Raw genomic sequence first — 13,889 nt, 5'->3', positions numbered from 1 at the left:
TATTTTGCGTACGTGGCACCTCTCCTTATGTACCGACAGCAGGCTGCTGTTACAACCTCCACCCGTACAAACCGCAAATATTGTTTCGCAGGGAAAACATCTATTGCTCCGAAGTTTCCCAAATGCTGGTACGCACTCAATGAGGCCATACTGAAAAGTAATGCCATCGAAATTTGTAGTGTGTTCTCAATATCATCTATGGTATTACATGTCATGCACATTACTTTGTCGAATTTCCCATATCACTGACGCAAGTTGTAACCGTCTGCCGCTTGAGGGCTCCGAATTGCAGCGTGCAAAATGACGATGCGGAACGTAACTGCACCGGTGCTTCGAAACAGCGTGGTGTAATCAAGCTTACCACCACAGAAAGCTTCGGCCACACATGGAACACTCTCTACTTGAGTTTGACAATGCCAGACCATACACGATCGCTGCGACATTTGCAACTATCCGACGCCTTGGATTCACTGTCATCGATCATCCTCCATACTGTTCCGACTTGGTTTCATCCGATTTTCATCTATTTTCACACATAAAGAATACCTTCGAGGACTCCGCTTGGATAGTGATGAAGCAGTGCAAACAGAGATAACATTGTGGCTCCGTCAACAAAGCCAAACATTTTGCAGTGACCTCAACAAATTGGTGTCTTGTTAGGAGAAAGTAGTTCAAATGTTCAAATGTGTGTGAAACTTTATGGGACTTAACTGCTAAGGTCATCAGTCCCTAAGCTTACACACTACTTAACCTAAATTATCCTAAGGACAAACACACCCATGCCCGAGGGAGGACTCGAACCTCCTCCGGGACCAGCTGCACAGTCCGTGACTGCAGCGCCCTAGACCGCTCGGCTAATCCCACGCGGCAAGGAGTTCGTCGCCAGGGTGACTATGTTCAGAAAGAAATACGAAGACATGAAGAATAAAAGTGTAAATTGTTAATAAAGTTTATTAAATTTAGAAAGCTTAAAGAGTTTCTACATAAAGAAGGCGGAGGCACTACTCTTCGGCACACCTTCGTAGTGTTTCGTCTATACAGGGAAAGAAATTGTCCTCTGTGCTGGATATAATTGAATTTTTCGAAAATTTAGTTTGTCCTTCCTACGTCCTAAGCCACTGCATTCATACACCTCAACACACATTATGAAACAAGCATTCAGTTTGTAGCTAAATACGCTTCCTAAGAAACAAATCCACGTAATTTACGTAAACGTTGACATTAGCAGGAGAGTGGTCTGTCGCAATCCACAACGAAAAAAAACTGCGACGGGTTTTCCTTAGGGAGCTAATCTTATTTTAACGAAAAAAACTTTATTTAAGGCTGCCCTCTGTTGACTGTATGATGGGAAGTAGTTCTTTATTTCGGTGTAATGGCGTTCGATTTGTACCCATTCAGCCATCTTAGTGATGGAAAGACGATACGACGGTATATTAGTTACGAACACACGAACCTAAGGACAACGTAACACCCAGTCCCCGAGCCGAGAAACTTTCGGACCTAACCGGGAGTCGAGCCCGGACACATTCGACTAGCGAACTGCCGCGCTGACGGCACAGCCACTGAGGCGGATCTCCGGAAATATGCGGTATCATGAATTATTGTGATCAAACAGGATCTGAGACTACCGAGGCAGATGGCGCTGTGGCTAACACAGTGGATTCTTATTTGTAAACATCAATAGTGATGTTTGTTTCTCAAGATTTCCTTCATGCTGTCTTTCATAAGTCACGATACTGTAAATTTCTTTTCCAACTCAAGTGTATCTGGTCTAGTGAATCGTATCTATCGTGATTTCAGTTGTAACATAAGTTTAATCCTGGCCTATCCAATTTTTGGTCATCACTTTATTTCTACAATTTTGTTATTCTTTCCTTGGATTCGTATTACGGGTAAATATCCTGCGTGAATGTATTTACCTAATATCTACGTTTAGATCTTTGACAATGATTAGGAAGAATTTATTCATAGCACTAATATAAAGTTTAACGCAGCGGGACCATGTCCCAATATTTCGATGTGTGCCCGGGTGGCTTCAGTTCAAAGAAATAATCGTGTGGCTGGAAGACCCCGAATCAGAGGTTCTTCTACCTAATTGGGTAGGTTTTCTTTCTGGTGGCCGTCAGTTATCTGTTGCTTTTCTAACCGTGCCTATACAAGTATTTTATCCATGATTTTATCTAATTATTCTGCTGTGGCTCGTTGGGATTTTACTACCGGCTTTTCTGAAGCTTACCTTACTGCGGTTGCCTTGCAATTCTTGTCAGGGAATGAAACTTTTTTCTGTTTTATTCATCGTTTCTCATAGATCTTTCAGTCCGCAGCTCGTGGACTCGCGGTCCCGGGTTCGATTCCCGACGGGGTCAGGAATTTTCATCTGCCTCGAGATGTCTGGGTGTGTTGTCCTCGTCGTTTCATCATCATTAATGAAAGTGGCAAGACTGGACTGAACAAAGGTGGGAATTTGTGCAGACGCTGACAACCGCGCAGTTGAGCGCCCCACAAACCAGACATCATCATTTTTATTCATTTTTCACCATGATTGTCGATATATCATTAACTAAGAGCGCTGATAACCTTACTGTTTAGTGCCCTTTGTCATAAATCATGAAATGGCTCTGAGCACTATGGGACGTAATACCTCAGGTCATCAGTGCCCTGTAACTCAGAACTACTTAAACCTAGCTAACCTAAGGACATCACACACATCCATGCCTGAGGCAGGATTCGAACCTGCGACCTTAGCGGTCGCGCGGTTCCAGACTGAAGCGCCTAGAACCGGTCGGCCACACTGGTCGGCCCATAAATCATCGTCACACATTCTGAGCTCACGTTGGCACTTTTTCATAGTGAACTACATTTTAAAAAATCATAACTATTACGTTATTTGAGGTATGTGCGTGAACAACGTAGTGTTGGAAAGAGCAAACTCTCTAGTTTTACTTGCTTCCCGCTAGGTAGCAGCAGTGTGCGCTCACTTCAGTAATAGTAAAATTGGTTTCGGGACAACAGAAAGCCTTTTGTATTCTACAGTTTGCGCACTGCGGGTCAGCAACAATTGTCCAGCGTGACTTTCGTACTAGGTATGGAATGGATCCTCCTGCAGCAAAGAGTATCGGACGATAGCATGAACAATTTCAAGAAATAGGTTGATTGTGTAAAGAGAAACCGCCGCGCCGTCCCCGAGTGTCTGACACAGACGTCGAAAGCATCCGCCATAGTTTCAGAACGAATCCGCAGATATTTGTCCGCCGTGCAGCTCGACTGCTCAACTTGACCTCGATGTCCGTCTGGCGCGTGTGTTGCGTCGACGTTTACACACGAATCCATACGAAATTCAGCACCTGCAATTCATTGTATATATTTATCAGTTTCAGAAATACATACGTGCAAAATCGGATGATACTTTTTGACACACGTTTTTATCATGGCGGAAGTTTACACGTTGAAGCATTATTTAACCAACAGTCTCTTCAATAATAAGAGATCAAAGAACAGCTCTCAGAAGCAATTTACAACGTTTAAAACTCCAGCTCTTCGTGAAGGCGAAAAACAATAACATGTGGAGTTCTGTAATTTCATTCTTGTCAAGATAGAGGATGACAGTGTTCTTCCACGCTTAGTGTTTAGTGACGAGGCTACGTTCCATTTAAACTGACAGGTAAACCGTCATAATGTGAGAGTATGAGGTACGGAACAACCACAAGGAGTTGTACAGCCTGAGAGGGAATCTCCAGAATTTAATGTGTTTTGTGTAGTTTCTCGGTGAGCCAGTACGGCTCGCTGTTTAAATTCTCTTTTTGTTTTTGAAATCACCCGCCTTACCAGTACTCGCCGCGATGTCAATATCGAGATCGGATTGGAGTCTCTGGTCGCCGCCGTCTTTGGCGAGTTGGCTTCCCACGCACCGCTAGGCGACAAAACGAGGAAGAAGTGGGGTTGCTGGGAGTTAGCTCTGGATTGGGTGTGAGGAGTGACGTTGGTGTCAGAGGGCAAGGCCGCTTGGTCGGTGGGTTCCGTGTAAGCAGTCGGTTGTGGACGGAACGCCGGGGGCTCGAAGATAGTAGTGTGGTGGGCCGATGTTGTCCCGGTGCTGATAATCTTGTGGTCATTCAACGGCCGACAAGTGATTTCTTGGTTCTGTCCTTGGATTCCGACGAAGAATTACGGCGAGTTTGGTGTATGAGGTGAACATAAGGATTCTAAAAAAGTGCACGTTGGTGGCACGTATATCAGACTTGTGAGTGGTGTAAGCTTTGCTTCAGTACTGCAGTCTGCAGTTAGAGCGCTGCTTGGGATGAGGGCGTTGATATCGGCATTCTCTTCTATTTAGCTGCTTTAAAGTAAATCACTGTTTTGGATCGAAGGTGAATTCTCAAATGATGGACCGAATCATTGCTTGTCTTATTAATAAACCTAAGTCGGCCCGTGCGTGTTAAACTCTGTTAACTACAGTTCTAACGAGTATTTTGACACTCTGGTAGTGTCCACGAGTAAACTTTGGAGGTACTGTTAAGTGTTTGTAGTAACGGAAAGATTGACAGTGGAACTTTTCAGTCGGGCGCTCATGAATCGTGTTAATTGCAGTTCACTTCTTATGGTATTTTACAGTTCTACTTGTCGTGGGGAAATCTTCGATAGTTATTTTCATAATTTAGCTTGGGACGTCATTGTGTGGTTTGGTGTGGCCCTCCCAAGAGTTTGAAGCCCCAAATATTTTCTTACTACCTTTGCTCAGGTTGCCTTGCGACAGTTGCTGATTTGTCTGTTGTCTGCACCATCGTACTGCTGTTTGGTGCGGTGCGGTATAGTCGAAGGATTCAGTAGTACAGCACCTACTCCCTCGCCCGTTTTAAGATTTGCGAGCCGCATCCATATCGACGTATAATCCCAGTACGCAATTTGTGTAACTTGGTTGCGTCGTGTTAACTTGCTGTAAATCGTGGAAAATCTTTCCTGTGCCGCATGTGATCCTGAAGGACAGCACGGTGCACAACAGTGCATGACCACGACGAAATCAAAAGATTTGTATTCATTTTTTTTAACGGATGTAACCACTGAGCTTAAGAGTTGATTGGTGTGTTTTTTATTTATTTTTAAACTAAAAGATTTACAAATGGTCCAAATGGCTCTGAGTACTATGGGACTTAGCTTCTCAGGTCATCAGTTCCCTATAACTTAGAACTACTTAAACCTAACTAACCTGAGGACATGACACACATCAATTCCCGAGGCAGGATTCGAACCTGCGACCGTACGGTGTAAAATGTTTAAAAGGAAGGAAATTCTTTTGTGATACGGTGAGCATCGCAGAGGCTACGGGGTTTTTGAATTTAGGTTATCGTTTTAATTAAAATTCTGTGATCATATTTTATTATCACAGGTGATTTATAGGAAAATTTTGGTATTGGCATGTGGCGTTAGAGTCTTTTATCTATTCTTGCATTATCCAAGATGTAATTCTTTCCTTTGTTTAAAAAGGGATTTGGAGTTTTAAGCGTTGTAAATTGCTTCTGAGAGCTGTTCTTTGATCTCTTATTATTGAAGAGACTGTTGGTTAAATAATGCTTCAGGAACTTTCATTAAGAAACAATATTGAGGATCATGCTATTAATGATAACGGATGATCACTTACTATTTTAAAATCTAGTTAACAAAGTTGTAACATTTTAAAGGTAACAAAAAAACTTTTAATAGAGAAACGATGCCTGACCGTACTCCCCACAACTTCCACGTATTGGCGCGTTGTCTGTTTTCCCCGGTATCTATCCCAGCTAACGCCTACGGAGCCAAGTCTAATGGTATCAGAGCGTGGTTTCGATCCACAGACCTCTGGGTTATGGGACCAGCAGGCTCCTACCTTCCGTGGGACCCACCGATCAAGTGGTACTACTGAACTCTTCGGCTAAACCGCACCGCACCAAACAGCAGTACGCAAGCGACAAATCAACAACCGTTGCAAGGCAACCTCAGCAAAGACAGTAAGAAAATATTTGGGGTTCTAAACTCTTGGGAGACAACAAGATATCTCGATATGCTTGAGAACTTTCTTTTCTCGCAGCTGGAGACTGATTCGAACGATTTCATTTACCAGCAGGATGGGGAACCGCCACATGGGCGTCTGGAAGTGTGGAAATTTTGATATCAAAGGAGTACGGATATACCAAATGATACAACCTCATATTAATGGCTTCCAAAATCACCGGACTTCACTGTGCGTGGTTATTTCTTGTGGGGGTTTATAAAAGACTCAGTTTATGTGCCTCTGTTAAGTTCCACTGCAGCGAGCGTTTATTTGGAGTCCTTAAATCCATTTCAATACGTCAGTTCTAAGCAAAGAAGGGAAAGCGGAAAGGTGGAAGGAGTATATAGAGGGTTTATACAAGGGCGATGTACTTGAGGACAATATTATGGAAATGGAAGAGGATGTAGATGAAGACGAAATGGGAGATACGATACTGCGTGAAGAGTTTGATAGAGCACTGAAAGACCTGAGTCGAAACAAGGCCCCCGGAGTAGACAACATTCCATTAGAACTACTGACGGCCTTGGGAGAGCCAGTCATGACAAAACTCTACCAGCTGGTGAGCAAGATGTATGAGGCAGCCGAAATACCCTCAGACTTCAAGAAGAATATAATAATTCCAATCCCAAAGAAAGCAGGTGCTGACAGATGTGAAAATTACCGAACTATCAGTTTAATAAGTCACAGCTGCAAAATACTAACGCGAATTCTTTACAGACGAATGGAAAAACTGGTAGATGTGGACCTCGGGGAGGATCACTTTGGATTCCGTAGAAATGTTGGAACACGTGAGGCAATACTGACGTTAACGACTTATCTTAGAAGAAAGATTAAGAAAAGGCAAATCTACGTTTCTAGCATTTGTAGACTTAGAGAAAGCTTTTGACAATGTTGACTGGAATACTCTTTTTCAAATTCTAAAGGTGGCAGGGGTAAAGTACAGGGATCGAAAGGCTATTTACAATTTGTACAGAAACCAGATGGCAGTCATAAGAGTCGAGGGACATGAAAGGGAAGCAGTGGTTGGGAAAGGAGTGAGACAGGGTTGTAGCCTGTCCCCGATGTTATTCAATCTGTATATTGAGCAAGCAGTAAAGGAAACAAAAGAAAAATTTGGAGTAGGTATTAAAATTCATGGAGAAGAAGTAAAAACTTAGAGGTTCGCCGATGACATTGTAATTCTGTCAGAGACGGCAAAGGACTTGGAAGAGCAGGTGAACGGAATGGACAGTGTCTTGAAAGGAGGATATCAGATGAACATCAACAAAAGTAAAACGAGGATAATGGAATGTAGTCAAATTAAATCAGGTGATGCTGAGGGAATTAGATTAGGAAATGAGACACTTTAAGTAGTAAAGGAGTTTTGCTATTTAGGAAGTAAAATAACTGATGATGGTCGAAGTAGAGAGGATATAAAATGTAGACTGGCAATGGCAAGGAAAGCGTTTCTGAAGAAGAGAAATTTGTTAACATCGAATATAGATTTATGTATCAGGAAGTCGTTTCTGAAAGTATTTGTTTGGAGTGTAGCCATGTATGGAAGTGAAACATGGACGATAACTAGTTTGGACAAGAAGAGAATAGAAGCTTTCGAAATGTGGTGCTACAGAAGAATACTGAAGATAAGGTGGATAGATCACGTAACTAATGAGGAGGTATTGAATAGGATTGGGGAGAAGAGAAGTTTGTGGCACAACTTGACTAGAAGAAGGGATCGGTTGGTAGGACATGTTTTGAGGCATCAAGGGATCACAAATTTAGCATTGGAGGGCAGCGTGGAGGGTAAAAATCGTAGAGGGAGGCCGAGAGATGAGTACACTAAGCTGATTCAGAAGGATGTAGGTTGCAGTAGGTACTGGGAGATGAAGCAGCTTGCACAGGATAGAGTAGCATGGAGAGCTGCATCAAACAAGTCTCAGGACTGCAGACCACAACAACAACAACAACGTCAGCTTCTAGTTTTGGCCAATTTGTATTCAGTCCTTTATCTGCACATTTAGTCTTTCTCATTTTTTTCATTTCTTCTGTACTAACCCGACAGTCGCGAATGGCTTTTTCTGTTGCTGAATGGCCAAAATGCCGCTCAGTTGCTCTGTCTCCATGTTCTCCTGCGTATGCTGTTACTTTCATTTTGTATCCGGCGTGATACGAATACCTTTCATTTTTATCCATTGCGAAACTGGCTTCTAACCAAAATATTATACTGTTACCGATAACTCAAATCTCTCGCAGTTCAAGTGCACCGTAGTCTGCAATGACGCATAATAGGCTAGACAATGTTCCGGGTTTATGATGGCAGGTCGGGAGGGAGACAGTGTCAGGAAGCCTGTGAATTCCTGCAACTCATGTTCTTCGCATCGGCGCACTGCTGCTGTCTGTGGAATCCGTAGTTGCCAGGTATAGATAAGTTTCCCGCAGCATCTAATATATGGCCATTTTTAATATTGGCGTAAATTTTAAATCAAACACTGAATATTTTTATATTAATTTCGAATTTTGGACGCATTTCTTCGAAGAAAAGTCCGTAAAATAGGGTATTGAGGTTCCTTTTGTCCTTTGTCACTGTGCAGCCGGCCGGTGTGGCCGAGCGGTTCTAAGCGCTTCAGTCTGGAACCGCGCGACCGCTACGGTCACAGGTTCGATTTCTGTCTCGGTCATGGATGTGTGTGATGTCCATAGGTAGTTCTAAGTGTTAGGGGACTGATGACCTCAGATGTTAATTCCCATAGTGCTCAGAGCCATTTGAACCATTTGAGGAACTGTGCTGCAACCTATCGCGGACGACAGTCTTGAGATCTACATAACTTTCAACTATCTAGGCTTGTTAATCCAACATACTGAGCTCAACAAAATCTACTCCGCCATCTTCATTTTCTGTATTTCGCTGTGACGAATCAGAGTTGCCTCTCCCTTGTCTTTAACCATAAATCTCCAGATGTATCCAGGATATATTTTTGGCTGTTTGTATAGCTTTTGACATTTACATTCGTCCTAGGTTATGTGTACTGTTACATATAGTACTTCTGCTTTTTATGCATTTAGTAAGGTTACTGAAATGAATACGGGAATACGGTGACGAATAGTATGGTCTGGCGCTCAAATTTCTTCGCAGTCACAGTTACCGCGATGTCGATGTTCTGTTCAGTGTCCTAGAAGAAAATGAATCCTACGCTTCGAGGATAGAATTTACTTGATTTGAACGCTGTCCCTGTCAAAGACAAAAAAAAACAGGGGGTCCTACTGTTATTCCAGTATCCTAATCCTCATGCTATTCTCGCATTACACACGAAATGATTTTCTTCTTGGTGCTGTAATACTTCCGCCACTTTAATGCAATCTCTCTTAGTGTCGAGTATTGTACTACGTTCTTTCTGATTACTAGGCCTGAGGGGAACATTCCACAGAAGTTCAAAATGGTTCAAATGGCTCTGAGCACTGTTGGACTTAACATCTTAGGTCATCAGTCCCCTAGAACTTAGAACTTCTTAAACCTAACTAACCTAAGGACATCACGCACATCCATGCCCGAGGCAGCATTCGAACCTGCGACCGTAGCAGTCCCGCGGTTCCGGACTGCAGCGCTTAGAACCGCATGGCCATCGCGGCCGGCTCCACAGAAGTGATCCTGTATGAACCTGTGGAATGCTCCTCCTTACGCTGCGTTAAGGTGGCTTAGTTTTAGCTAAACTTGTCCTACGCTACCACACGATTGAAGGTCGTGTGGAGGTAAGTACAGCTTCCTAATACAGTCTGATTATCTTTAGACGTCCGCCCCGGTAGCTGAGTGGTCAGCGTGACAGAAAGTCAATCCTAAGGGCCCGGGTTCGATTCCTGGCTGGGTCGGAGATTTTCTCCGCTCAGGGACTGGGTGTTGGGTTGTCCTAATCATCATCATTTCATCCCCATCGACGCGCAAGTCGCCGAAGTGGCGTCAAATCCAAAGACCTGCACCAGGCGAACGGTCTACCCGACGGGAGGCCCTAGCCACACGACATTTCCATTTCCATTATCTGTAGACGTAGATGGAGCCTATTATGGTGAAAAATTGCAATTATTTCCCCAGACTTGGAGCTTGTTCGCATTTAATTTCAGAGTATTTATGCAAATTTTGCTTATTGTTATCATTCAACACTCATTTCTTAATCGAATTATTTATTCTTACAGCCAAGTTTCTTGTGCTCGACAATTTCCCTTTGAGAACCCCATATGCTGTACCGTCGATAGAAGTTTTAGGTTTATATTACGAACACCATGACTGAAACAGCACCGTAACCTCTAAACATTTATTACCGTCTAGAAGCTCTCACCATATGTGACACATGCTTTTAAATAACATAGTTCACTTATTTCCTGTAACAGAGTTTACAGCCCAATATTCCTGAATTCTATGTCGTGTTCGTGTGCTAGGTAACGATTAGAGAGAAGAGAGAGGGTGAAATCAGGAGTTGACGCATAGGCTACATGTATCGAACAGCCCCAGGAGGGTAGATAGGGGGCAGGAAGGGGTGAGCTTACCGTACTCATTAGTGCTCTCACAATGTAACAAGGCCTGACCCGGCCGAGTGGTCTGGAATTTAATCCAAAACATTGTCTCGACGATGAGGCATTGCACGCTGTACAATATTACCATTTCGTCCCCTCCCACCCTCTCTCTCTCTCTCTCTCTCTCTCTCTCTCTCTCTCTCTCTGTCTCTCTCAAACAGCTGCGCCATCGCACAAGCCCCCGTTAACGACATCGACCGTGGATGCTGAAGTTATTGTCACTGGAAGCCCCCACGATCCACAACTCCTCTTCTCTCCCACGCACAGCGGGAACCAATAACGCCTGCCTACGCACAAAAGACACGTCACAGCCACCCACGCGAACGGCAGATCCATCAAAGTTGCCCACCCACAAGACAGTTCCGTAAAAGCCGCCTACGTAGGCACGAAATTTACTAGCTTCATCTGCTTGGAAACGTTACACTTCAAGGCCGCCGGGTCGTCGATTTTGATCACTAAACTGTCGTCCTTTAAATGATAGTCCATAAATAAAGAACAACTTCCGCTGGTAAACACAGAATATATTAGTTGAAAAGTAAGGTGAGTGCAAAAGTGGCGTCAAGCGAGCATAAGAAGTGACTGAAAAATGAAAAATTCGCAGGTGCAGTGTTGTTTCACGTATCACATTATACACTCATTAGTGTGTACAGAACAGCAGTATCAAACATTTGATTGAAATGCGTTAAATGTTATATACGTTAGGTGTATTATATACTGATTATGTGTTTAATTTTCGATGTCCGAGTGACTCTATATTTGGCGTTATTTGAAAGCTTCCAGGTCCTGTTGATGGGGCACATTTACTGCTCACATTTAATTTCCATTATGAATTAGCTGTCACAATAAAATGTAATACATCATTTTACTGTAATAAAATTAAAACCGATATTACATCATAGAAATTTATATGCAAATCACTCCATGTTGGGCACAAATGAAGTAGGAAGATGAAAGTTGATATCCAGTTGGCAAATAAGGTCAACCCATTCTGAGTGACAAAATGATGTAAACTGAATTTGACTGACAAACTAAAAATGAGCGCACCGCATATAAAGCGCCAAAACGTAATATATTTACAACTGTTACTGATTTCCGGAAATTAATATGCACATTATCGTACGCAGGGTACTAAAATGGAGTAAAATTGAAACTGATATGCAGATGGCCATCTGTTGGGTGACAAAATCTTATTAATTCAAACTGAAGAAATGAAATTACAAATGAGAAGGCTCACATAGGGCATAGGTCAATAAGTACTGAACCGAAAATGATAGATTACAAATAAGGTCTCACGGACAACATTTATTGAAGGACTAAGATATGGAAGCATTTACGTTTCTTCTTATATAATCAGTACAAGGATATGCTAATGAGCCAAAACATTATGACCACTTGCTTAATAGCTTGTTTTCCGTCTTTGCAACGAAATACATCACTTATTCTACGTATCAGGGATCCGACAATTTCAGTTTGTTGGTGGGTTTGAGCAGGTGTGTGGCATTAGATGTCTAGGTGTCGGTTACATAATTCGCGTAAATAGCGGACCGCTGATTTACATACGGGGTGATGGCTCCCGATAGCGACCCGTGTGGGTTCCATAGCATTTACATCAGGCGAATTTGGTCGCCGAGGCATCAACATGAGTCCACTAGAATGCTCCTGAAACCACTATTCCACGGTTCTGGCTCCGATACGCGGACATTTATACTGCTGAAAGTTGAGGTAGTCGTCGGGGAAGACATCAAACATGAAGGGATGCAACTGGTTCGCAGCTTTCAGTGGGTCTTCGATTACTACCACTCGTCCTATGCAAGCGCAGGAGAATGTCTCCCATAGCATAATACAGCTCCCACCAGCCTGCGTCCGTGGTGCGCTGCACGTTCGAGCCGCTGTTCACATCGATGATGACGTTTGTGGAGACGATCATCGGCCTAGTGTAGCATAAATGTGATACATCCGAAGAGCCAACCCGTTTCCATTGACCGGCTGTTGAATTCCTATGGTCCCGTATCCATTGTAAACATAACTCACAATGTCGTGTGGTCAACATGTGAACTCATAGCGGTGGTATGTTGCGGGCCACCATTTTGAACATATAAGATGAACGGCGTGCACCGAAACACTTATGCGTGTACCAGTATTGTGCCTCAGATAATCATTCCTCCTACTTTACAGAGCAGAGAAGCCTCCGAACCCCACGTTCTGTCGAGAGTCGTGGACGTCCAACCATTTAGCGCCTAGTCGTAATTTTACTGTCCTTCTACTTCTCTCCGTAGATGCTCACGACAGAAGCACATGAACAATTCTCAAGACAGCATTTCTTGAACATTCGAGCAGCTACACCATTTTAGAGAAACTCTTTGGCTGACTCTGCGAAATAATAATCTGCTCTTTGCCAAAGTCGCTTATCTCAATAGATTTTCCCATTTCATGCAGACATCTTCTCTAGGGTGATCTCTCGCCCGTATCTGCTCTGATTACATAATTTTGTTATCGCGTCACATTCCCGCCACGCCACCGCATGCCATTCAGCGGCGCAGTGGGCAGTGGCCATAATGAAACTTCCTGGCATACTAAAACTGTGTGCCCGACCGCGACTCGAACTCGGGGCCTTTGCCTTTCACGGGCAAGTGCTCTACCATCTGAGCTACCCAAGCACAACTCACACCCCATCCTCACAGCTTTACTTCTGCCAGAGCCTCGTCTCCCACCTTCCAAACTTTACAGAAGCTCTCCTGCAAACCTTGCAGAACTAGCGCTCCTTAAAGAAAGGATATTGCGGAGACATGGCTTAGCCACAGCCTCGGGGATGTTTCCAGATTGAGATTTTCACTCTGCAGGGAGTGTGTGCTGATATGAAACTCCCTGGTAGATTAAAAGTGTGTGCCAGACCGAGAGTAGAACTCGGGACCTTTGCCTTTCGCGGGCAAGTTCTCTACCATGTGTATGTCTCATGGCCTATTTGACTGTGCGTGGACACGACTCAATAACTTGTCAAGTGGGGGGAAATGGATCATCTTATCTCACCACAAGGTGAAGTCAGATGCGAGGCAAGAGTGACACGTACACCTGGGTTGACAGTCAGCAGCTTTTATCTTCCATGTTCTGCGCTTTTGGGTGACGCAGTAGGTGGATTTACTCGTTCCTTCTTCCACGCTGGTTGACGTAATCCCAAAGGTGCAGTGTGCTTGTGTTCTTCTGCTTACGCTCCAGGCAACTACAATTTATGACGATTATATCGCAGAGTGGATGTTAACGTAATATTGGAAGGCTCAGATCATACAAGAAATTGTAGTCAGATGGTTGATGATTCGAGCATTCC

This window comes from Schistocerca gregaria, chromosome 6 (genome assembly GCF_023897955.1).
Source record: "Schistocerca gregaria isolate iqSchGreg1 chromosome 6, iqSchGreg1.2, whole genome shotgun sequence".
Classification (NCBI taxonomy): Eukaryota; Metazoa; Arthropoda; class Insecta; order Orthoptera; family Acrididae; genus Schistocerca; species Schistocerca gregaria.
This window is presented reverse-complemented; position numbering follows the sequence as displayed.